Source organism: Rutidosis leptorrhynchoides, chromosome 3 (assembly GCF_046630445.1).
Source record: "Rutidosis leptorrhynchoides isolate AG116_Rl617_1_P2 chromosome 3, CSIRO_AGI_Rlap_v1, whole genome shotgun sequence".
In the NCBI taxonomy this organism is placed as follows: domain Eukaryota; kingdom Viridiplantae; phylum Streptophyta; class Magnoliopsida; order Asterales; family Asteraceae; genus Rutidosis; species Rutidosis leptorrhynchoides.
The window spans coordinates 396,042,642-396,054,228 of record NC_092335.1 but is presented as its reverse complement, the minus strand read 5'-3'; positions in this window follow the sequence as shown (position 1 = coordinate 396,054,228).

Genomic DNA, 11,587 nt, shown 5'->3' with positions numbered 1-11,587 from the left:
GTGCGTTCGCATCGTCTTGTCCCACTTGCTCTAGATAGGTATTCCACCATGTTAACGCAGAACCTGTGAAGGTATGCGTAGCGTACTTGACTTTGTCCTCTTCAGTACACTTACTTATGGCAAACACCGATTCGACCTTCTCGGTCCACCGTTTCAATCCGATCGGTCCTTCGGTTCCATCAAATTCCAAAGGTTTGCAGGCAGTGAATTCTTTGTAGGTGCATCCTGCACGATTTCCTGTACTGCTAGATCCAAGGTTATTGTTGGTATGTAGCGCAGCCTGTACTGCGGCTATGTTTGAAGCTAGAAAAGTACGGAATTCCTCTTCATTCATATTCACGGTGTGTCGAGTAGTTGGTGCCATTTCATTCAAAATAGTCAAATGGAACAAGTTAATCATACAGAATATTAAGAGTAGTTAATAGTATTTCGTAGCATAATATGAACTCATTTATAAAAGCTTTTTCTTCATATTAGCGTTTTATAAGTTTAAATTCGGGTAGTACCTACCCGTTAAGTTCATACTTAGTAGCTAATATACAATTTAACTACTACAATTCTATATGAAAAACTGATTATAATAATATTTCGCGTTCAAACTTTTACACAATATTTTACAAACTTACAATACCGCTTATTTTACATATAGCATGAAATATAGCACACAATAAATTTGATACAAGATGGTTGTGAAGATAATTCTAGCTAGTACACAAGTCGTTCAGCAAAGGCAATAAAGACACGTAATTCATACGTCCAGAAACAAGTCATGCATTCTGGTTTTACTGGGATTACTTCCCATCCTTGGTCCTGTGGAACATAACCGTTATGGCCGTTGATAAGACAGCGTGTTGTAACGTCGTCAAAGGGACGAGGGTTACGTAATGTCCAACAGTCCCGTAACAATCTAAAAACCTCATTTCTTACCCCAATTACCGACTCCGTCACTTGTGGGAACGTTTTGTTTAATAGTTGTAGCCCGATGTTCTTGTTCTCACTTTGGTGAGAAGCGAACATTACTAATCCGTAAGCATAACATGCGTCTTTATGTTGCATGTTAGCCGCTTTTTCTAAATCACGAAGTCCAATATTCGGATATATTGAGTCAAAATAATTTCTTAACTCATTGCATAAAATAGCATTTGGGTTCCCCGCAATATATGCGTCAAAGTAAACACATCGTAACTTATGGATTTCCCAATGTGATATCCCCCATCTTTCGAACGAAAGCCTTTTATAAACCAAGGCATTCTTGGAAAGTTCTTCGAATGTCTTACAAACTGATCTCGCCTTAAATAGTTGTGCCGAAGAATTCTGACCGACTCTAGACAAGATTTCATCAATCATGTCTCCGGGTAGGTCTCTTAAAATATTGGGTTGTCTATCCATTTTGTGTTTTTATACTGTAAAATAGACAAGAGTTAGATTCATAAAAAAAGTACTTATTAATACAAGCAATTTTTACGTATATCATAAAGCATAAGCACACTATATTACATATATTACACCACACGAATACAACTATCTTATTCCGACTCGCTTGTTTCTTCTTCTTCTTCGGTTTTGGTTCGTTTTGCCAAGTTTCTAGGGATATATGATGTTCCCCTAATACGAGCCGTCGTTTTCCACATTGGTTTAGAAAAACTTGGTGGTTTAGAGGTTCCCGGGTCATTGTTACAACTTAAGGACTTCGGGGGTTGACGATACATATAAAGTTCATCGGGGTTGGAATTAGATTTCTCTATTTTTATGCCCTTTCCCTTATTATTTTCTTTTGCCTTTTTAAATTCAGTTGGGGTAATTTCTATAACATCATCGGAATTCTCGTCGGAATCCGATTCATCGGAGAATTGGTAATCCTCCCAATATTTTGCTTCCTTGGCGGAAACACCATTGACCATAATTAACCTTGGTCGGTTGGTTGAGGATTTTCTTTTACTTAACCGTTTTATTATTTCCCCCACCGGTTCAATTTCTTCTTCCGGTTTGGATTCTTCTTCCGGTTCCGACTCTTCTTCCGGTTCCGACTCTTCTTCCGGTTCCTCTTCGGGAACTTGTGAATCAGTCCACGAATCATTCCAATTTACATTTGACTCTTCATTATTATTAGGTGAGTCAATGGGACTTGTTCTAGAGGTAGACATCTATCACATAATATCAAACGCGTTAAGAGATTAATATATCACATAATATTCACATGTTAAAAATATATAGTTTCCAACAAAATTTGTTAAGCAATCATTTTTCAAGTAAACACGGTCGAAGTCCAGACTCACTAATGCATCCTAACAAACTCGATAAGGCACACTAATGCAAAATTCTGGTTCTCTAAGACCAACGCTCGGATACCAACTGAAAGTTCCGTTCTTATTGATTAAAAACGTTCCATATTAATTGATTTCGTTGCGAGGTTTTGACCTCTATATGAGACATTTTTCAAAGACTGCATTCATTTTAAAACAAACCATAACCTTTATTTCATAAATAAAGGTTTAAAAAGCTTTACGTAGATTATCAAATAATGATAATCTAAAATATCCTGTTTACACACGACCATTACATAATGGTTTACAATACACATATGTTACATCGAAATCAGTTTCTTGAATGCAGTTTTTACACAATATCATACAAACATGGACTCCAAATCTTGTCCTTATTTTAGTATGCAACAGTGGAAGCTCTTAGTATTAACCTGAGAATAAACATGATTTAAACGTCAACAAAAATGTTGGTGAGTTATAGGTTTAACCTATATATATCAAATCGTAACAATAGACCACAAGATTTCATATTTCAATACACATCTCATACATAGAGATAAAAATCATTCATATGGTGAACACCTGGTAATCGACATTAACAAGATGCATATATAAGAATATCCCCATCATTCCGGGACACCCTTCGGATATGATATAAATTTCGAAGTACTAAAGCATCCGGTACTTTGGATGGGGTTTGTTAGGCCCAATAGATCTATCTTTAGGATTCGCGTCAATTAGGGTGTCTGTTCCCTAATTCTTAGATTACCAGACTTAATAAAAAGGGGCATATTCGATTTCGATAATTCAACCATAGAATGTAGTTTCACGTACTTGTGTCTATTTTGTAAATCATTTATAAAACCTGCATGTATTCTCATCCCAAAAATATTAGATTTTAAAAGTGGGACTATAACTCACTTTCACAGATTTTTACTTCGTCGGGAAGTAAGACTTGGCCACTGGTTGATTCACGAACCTATAACAATATATACATATATATCAAAGTATGTTCAAAATATATTTACAACACTTTTAATATATTTTGATGTTTTAAGTTTATTAAGTCAGCTGTCCTCGTTAGTAACCTACAACTAGTTGTCCACAGTTAGATGTACAGAAATAAATCGATAAATATTATCTTGAATCAATCCACGACCCAGTGTATACGTATCTCAGTATTGATCACAACTCAAACTATATATATTTTGGAATCAACCTCAACCCTGTATAGCTAACTCCAACATTCACATATAGAGTGTCTATGGTTGTTCCGAAATATATATAGATGTGTCGACATGATAGGTCGAAACATTGTATACGTGTCTATGGTATCTCAAGATTACATAATATACAATACAAGTTGATTAAGTTATGATTGGAATAGATTTGTTACCAATTTTCACGTAGTTAAAATGAGAAAAATTATCCAATCTTGTTTTACCCATAACTTCTTCATTTTAAATCCGTTTTGAGTGAATCAAATTGCTATGGTTTCATATTGAACTCTATTTTATGAATCTAAATAGAAAAAGTATAGGTTTATAGTCAGAAAAATAAGTTACAAGTCGTTTTTGTAAAGGTAGTCATTTCAGTCGAAAGAACGACGTCTAGATGACCATTTTAGAAAACATACTTCCACTTTGAGTTTAACCATAATTTTTGGATATAGTTTCATGTTCATAATAAAAATCATTTTCTCAGAATAACAACTTTTAAATCAAATTTTATCATAGTTTTTAATTAACTAACCCAAAACAGCCCGCGGTGTTACTACGACGGCGTAAATCCGGTTTTACGATGTTTTTCGTGTTTCCAGGTTTTAAATCATTAAGTTAGCATATCATATAGATATAGAACATGTGTTTAGTTGATTTTAAAAGTTAAGTTAGAAGGATTAACTTTTGTTTGCGAACAAGTTTAGAATTAACTAAACTATGTTCAAGTGATTACAAGTTTAAACCTTCGAATAAGATAGCTTTATATGTATGAATCGAATGATGTTATGAACATCATTACTACCTTAAGTTCCTTGGATAAACCTACTGGAAAATAGAAAAATGGATCTAGCTTCAACGGATCCTTGGATGGCTCGAAGTTCTTGAAGCAGAATCATGACACGAAAACAAGTTCAAGTAAGATCATCACTTGAAATAAGATTGTTATAGTTATAGAAATTGAACCAAAGTTTGAATATGATTATTACCTTGTATTATAATGATAACCTACTGTAAGAAACAAAGATTTCTTGAGGTTGGATGATCACCTTACAAGATTGGAAGTGAGCTAGCAAACTTGAAAGTATTCTTGATTTTATGTAACTAGAACTTGTAGAATATATGAAGAACACTTAGAACTTGAAGATAGAACTTGAGAGAGATCAATTAGATGAAGAAAATTGAAGAATGAAAGTGTTTGTAGGTGTTTTTGGTCGTTGGTGTATGGATTAGATATAAAGGATATGTAATTTTGTTTTCATGTAAATAAGTCATGAATGATTACTCATATTTTTGTAATTTTATGAGATATTTCATGCTAGTTGCCAAATGATGGTTCCCAAATGTGTTAGGTGACTCACATGGGCTGCTAAGAGCTGATCACTGGAGTGTATATACCAATAGTACATACATCTAAAAGCTGTGTATTGTACGAGTACGAATACGGGTGCATACGAGAAGAATTGTTGATGAAACTGAACGAAGATGTAATTGTAAGCATTTTTGTTAAGTAGAAGTATTTTGATAAGTGTCTTGAAGTCTTTCAAAAGTGTATGAATACATATTAAAACACTACATGTATATACATTTTAACTAAGTCGTTAAGTCATCGTTAGTCGTTATATGTAAATGTTGTTTTGAAACCTTTAGGTTAACGATCTTGTTAAATGTTGTTAACCCATTATTTATTATAACAAATGAGATGTTAAATTGTTATATTATCATCATATTATGATATATAATATATCTTAGTATGATATATATACAGTTAAATGTCGTTACAACGATAATCGTTACATATATGTCTCGTTTCGAAATCATTAAGTTAGTAGTCTTATTTCTACATATGTATTTCATTGTTAATACACTTAATAATATATTTACTTATCATTTAACATAATTAACCAAGTGTATCAATATCTTAATATGATTCATATGTACCTAGTAAGACGTTGTTATAACGATAATCGTTATATATATCGTTTTCGAGTTTCTTAATTTACTAGTCTCATTTTTATGTATATAACTCATTGTTAAAATACCTAATGAGATACATACTTATAATAAAATCATGTTAACTATATATATAACCATATATATGTCATCGTATAGTTTTTACAAGTTTTAACGTTCGTGAATCACCGGTCAACTTGGGTGGTCAATTGTCTATATGAAACCTATTTCAATTAATCAAGTCTTAACAAGTTTGATTGCTTAACATGTTGGAAAGTCTTAATCATGTAAATAACAATTTCATTTAATATATATATAAACATGGAAAAGTTCGGGTCACTACAATAGGCAACTGAATTTGTTTCAATTGATCTGTAAAGTTTTATTGAGATGATTGATAACTGTAACAATAATTACACTTGGTTAATGTTGGCTCTTGCTATATATCTAAATCTAATTTATATATATATATATATATATATATATATATATATATATATATATATATATATATATATATATATATATAGATGCAGGATAACATACATAACTACACATCTCCCTTTCTCTTCTTCTAAAACACAACTACCGTGAGCACAACCACTGACAACAATCACCATTCTTCTTCCTCCTCTTTTGTTCGACTGCCACCATCCACCACGACACCACCTACAATCACCTAACCACTTCTTCATTCTTCACCGGGCCACTGGCCTACTGGAAACCGTCGACTTCACCTAAAAAGCTCAACTAAACTGATCACCAAACATATACTTAACAAATTTTACATTCCTTCTACAACTAATTCCATTCGTTTGTTCATAAACTTCATTTCCTTTTCCGATGTATATCACCACATATATGTATGTATGCGTCTGTATGTATAGCCAAACATTTCCAGAAAACTATCACTAAAGTATACACCACACGCCACCATCTTCAATAGGGCTGTAAACGAGCCGAGCCGAGCTCGAGCTTGGTAGTGTTTGAGCTCGGCTCGTTTAGGTTTCAAAAAGCTCGAGCTCGGCTCGATTCGAGCCTTACGCTTTAAGCACGAGCTTGGCTCGTCATTAATTCAAAAAGCTCGAGCTCGGCTCGTTATAGTCTCGTTATTTGATTAATTGAGCTTAAGCTCGAATTGAGCTCGGCTCGTTAAGAAAAACCTGGAGCTCGTTAATAAATTTGTTACTACTCATAATTTCATTCACAAAAAAGTAAATAACATCCTCCAATTTAAGTACTCATAATAAAGGAAAAGTTGATTATAACAATTCATCACTTCTCATGGCATAGTATAAAAACTCAACATCATAACAAACATGCAAAATAAACCATACACGGAACAAAACAATCAAACATTCTGCACCAAAAGCAACTTTATGCAAGATCAAAAATATGCACGTCTCCATTTCAAGTTTAATAAGCTCCAAAAATGAATTACATGAAAAAGAACCCTGCATTAATAAAGATAAATTAGACATTCTAAGCTTAAACTCAATAATACAAGTAAAAAGAAGAACATGTGTATAGAAACAGTTTAGTAAGTCTGCAAAAACTATCAATGATAACCTAAAAGAAAGTGAGTTTGCAAAAATTATCAATGTCAAAACAAGTTACGACAAACACATAAGGACCCTAATTGCATTGTTAGCTAATACACAAACTAAACAAGTAACATTAACATTCAAAATTCCATTTTAATTAATAGTTTTTTAAGTTGTAAAAGAAAAGTTACCTTCAAGTTGAACGCTTCACGTCAGGCAATAAAATATCTATGGGTAGTTCCTCCTAAAGAAATAAATCAGCTAGTTAAGAAAAAAAATACATGCATATCATATACATATTAAGATCAAATAATGTACCTCGACTTGCTTCTTTAACCCAAAAGTTTGTCTAACCCAATCACCTCCACAAAGCAACATTTCTACCGTTTCAGGTGCTAACGATGATCGGAATGGTTTAATAACTCTACCTCCAGCGCTGAAAGTTGCCTCAGATGCAACTGTAGATATTGGAATAGCAAGTACATCCTTTGCCATTTTCGATAAAACAGGAAACTTCATCTTATGAATGTTCCACCACTCCAAAACGTTAAACGAGTCCATTCCTCCTTGTAATATGTGTAACCCTTCATCATAGTACATTTGAAGTTCAGACACTTGTGGTTCCGTAAATCTACTCCTTTAATAAATTTCTCATATTCTTGTCATCCCGTTCCATTTGAAGCGTCTTCACTATACCTTTCATAGTTGCATCCTTTAGAACATCCAATGCCAATTGTAGCAGCTTCTTTCACTGATGCATCATGCATCTCCCTATACTCATTATACATATCCTCAAGTGCATCCTTCACTTCTTTAATGTTCTTGATAGCTTGATCTGGTTCATATAAAATATGATATTGTTAAGGCTAGAATCTGCCTTGATCAGAGCAGTAACCCTAATCGATCAAGCAATCACGAACACACACAATAATAGCCGAGATATAAACACATGAATTAAAAGAAACAACACGAGAATTATAGTGGTTCAGTTTCGATGTGAAACCTACATCCACTTTGGAACTAGAGAGTATTATTATTAATTTGGAGGTGATACAAAGCATGTACATATGAGAGAGTATTTATAGACAAGGATTAAGACAAACCCTAGTCTAATTAACTTAAGCCCGGCCCATTTAAATTAGGGTTGGTCAAACCCTAACTTAACCACCAAGTAACTGCCGTTTTTAAGAAGCCTACATCTTTAACAATCTCCCACTTGGAGGCTTCGAATACCATCGATCTGCACTCTTGTACTTCTGCAATGCAAGACCTAGCTCGTCTCTTCTCTCTCTAGTTCCTGCCTTCTCTTCAATGTTCCTGAAGGCCAGTTGAAGCTATGCACAGCTTCAACTTATCCAGCGTTACTGGTTTGGTGAACATATCTGCTGGATTCTTTGAACCTGGAATGCTCTCCAGATTAAATGTTCCATTGCTTATCCGTTCTCTGATAAAGTGATACTTCATGCCAATGTGCTTCGTCTTAGCATGATAGACTGGATTCTTTGCTAACTTAATTGCGCTCTCATTATCACAATATAAGACAAATTCTGTCTGTTTGCTGCCCAGTTCTTTCATGAATGTCTTCAACCACACTAGTTCTTTACTGGCTTCAGTCAAGGCCATGTATTCTGCTTCAGTAGTAGATAGAGCCACGCTCTTTTGAAGCCTAGACATCCAACTCACTACTGTTCCTCCTATAGTGAATACATACCCGGTGGTGCTCTTGAAGGTATTATTGCATCTACCCAGATCTGCATCAGAATAACCCCTGAGAGTAGTATCCCTGCCCTTGAAACATAACCCAACTTTGGGAGTACCCTTTAAATACCGCAGTATCCACTTCACTGCTTCCCAATGTTCTTTCCCCGGAGCTGACATAAAGCGACTAACCATCCCAACTACATGTGCTATATCAGGTCTTGTACACACCATAGCATACATTAGACTACCCACGATAGATGCATAAGGAACCTTAGCCATTTCTGCTTTTTCTACTTCAGTTTTAGGAGACTGATGTTTAGAAAGCTTTAGATGACTTCCCAACGGTGTGTTTCTTGGCTTTGTAGACTCACCATTCATTCTGAACTTTTTAAGAACCTTGCGAATATACTTTTCTTGAGATAAAGAAACTGACCCATCTTTATTCCTGCATATACTCATACCGAGAATCTGCTTAGCTGGCCCGAGATCCTTCATTTCAAATTCTCTAGATAACTGCTTCTTCAAATTGCGTATTTCAACCATATCAGAACCTGCAATTAACATATCATCGACATAAAGAAGCAATATAATATATGAGCTCTTGAACTTCTTCAAATAACAGCAATGATCTGTAGAACTTCTCACGAATCCTGTCTTCTCCATGAAATTATCAAATTTCAAGTACCACAGTCTGGGAGCTTGTTTCAAACCATACAAGCTTCTCTTTAGATTACACACAAGATTCTCTTTTCCTTTGACACAAAACCCCTCTGGTTGAGACATATAAATGTCTTCTTCAATGTTGCCATGCAGGAAGGCTGTTTTAACATCCAACTGTTCTAAGTGTAACTTCTCGATTGCCACCATACTTAGAACCAATCTGATAGTCGTCATCTTCACTACCGGAGAAAAGATTTCAACATAGTCGAATCCTTTCTTTTGTTGAAATCCTTTGACAACTAATCTTGCTTTGTATCATTTAGAACCATCCGCTTCATAACCCATTTATTCTGTAAGACCCTTTTTCCTGGTGGTAACTTGGTCAACTTCCAAGTTTGATTTTTCAATAAAGATTCCATCTCGCTTTTCATAGCCTGCTCCCACTGGAACGAATCTTTCACCTTCATTGCCTCAGAATAACTTTCTGGTTCCCCATTTTCTGTCAATAGAAGATAGTTAACTGTTGGACTAAACCTATTTGGCTGTCTTGTGACTCGTGTAGATCTCCTGACCCAATTGGACTGGTCAGATTGTAGAGGGGGCTGTGGGGGCTGCTCATCATCAGAATCTGAGCTCCCACTATCTGAAGTCTGCTCGTGATCAGATTCTGAGCTTTCACTGTTAGGAACTCCCGCTGGAACTTCAGCTTCATACTCTGGAGTGTCTGATAGTGTTCCAAATGAACATATATTTAGTAGCAATATCGTTCCAATATGTAAAGTTTTTAAATGTAATTTCCTTATTTTTAGTTGTAATAGTTAAATAAATAAGTGCGAAGACGAAAGACGCAAATCGCTCGAAAATGAAGATTTAAAGACAAAAACGAAGATTTGAAAGACCAAAACGTCCAAAAAGCTCAAATGTACAAGATACAATTCAAAAGGTTCAAATTATTGATGAAGAACGTCTAAAAATGACAAGAGTACAAGTTACAAAACGCAAAGTACACGATATAAAATTGTACGAAAGGACGTTCGAAAATCCGGAACCGGGGCATGAACCAACTTTCAGCGCTCGACGCAACGGTGTAAAAATTACGAGTCAACTATGCACAAGAATAAAATATAATATTTAAATAATTCATAATAAGAATAATATTAAATAATAAAAAGTTGTTAATTGAGCATAGTTCAGGGGTCGTAAATGAAAATTCAATTTCTAGTTTCGCCTATAAAAGGCTATGTAACAATCTATGTAACAAGGAATTGAAGAAGAACTTTTTCGATCCTTTTTTTTTATCTATATATCGATCAAATATCTATATCAATTATCAATATCTATATTCTATATCTCTATCATAATGTTAACTTAATAAGATATAACAATAATCTTAATTTTAATTTTAAATTATGATAATAATAAGATTTATGATAGAGATCGTTTGAGTGTGTAAGTCGAAATTCTGTCCGTGTAACGCTACGCTATTTTTAATCATTGTAAGTTATGTTCAACCTTTTTACATTAATGTCTCGTAGCTAAGTTATTATTATGCTTATTTGAGCCGAAGTAATCGTGATGTTGAGCTAAAATATTAAGAAGGGGTTATTGAACTTTGTACCATAATTAAGGTTTGGGCAAAAGACCGACACTTGTGGAAATTGGACTATTGACTATTAATAGATGGGGGGTATTGTCTAATTGAGTGACAACTCATTGGAGTCTGTCGAACCTATCTTCAAATTAATTAACCTAATAATTAATAATGATTATGGTTGTCCTATTTAGTGACGTTCATATGGAATCTGTTATAATCATTTAATTAATCAATTGGGTTGGGTAATTGATTATTCATTCTGATCAAGTGGATGAATTAATATTCATAAACTAATTAAAACAGGGGTGGATTACATACAGTGATAACTGGTGTAATTGTTGACAGAAGTGATAACTGCGTCACAGTTTAAATCCTTAATCAGTTGGAATATTTGACTTCGGGTATAAGGGTAATTTGACGAGGATACTCGCACTTTATATTTATGACCGATGGACTATTATGGACAAAAACCAGATAGACGTATCAAATAAACCAGGACAAAGGACAATTAACCCATGGTAATAAATTAAAATCAACACGTCAAACATCATGATTACGGAAGTTTAAATAAGCATAATTCTTTTATTGTATTTCTCATCGTATCTTTATTTACTGTCATTTTATTACTCGCAATTTTATTTACTGTCATTTTAT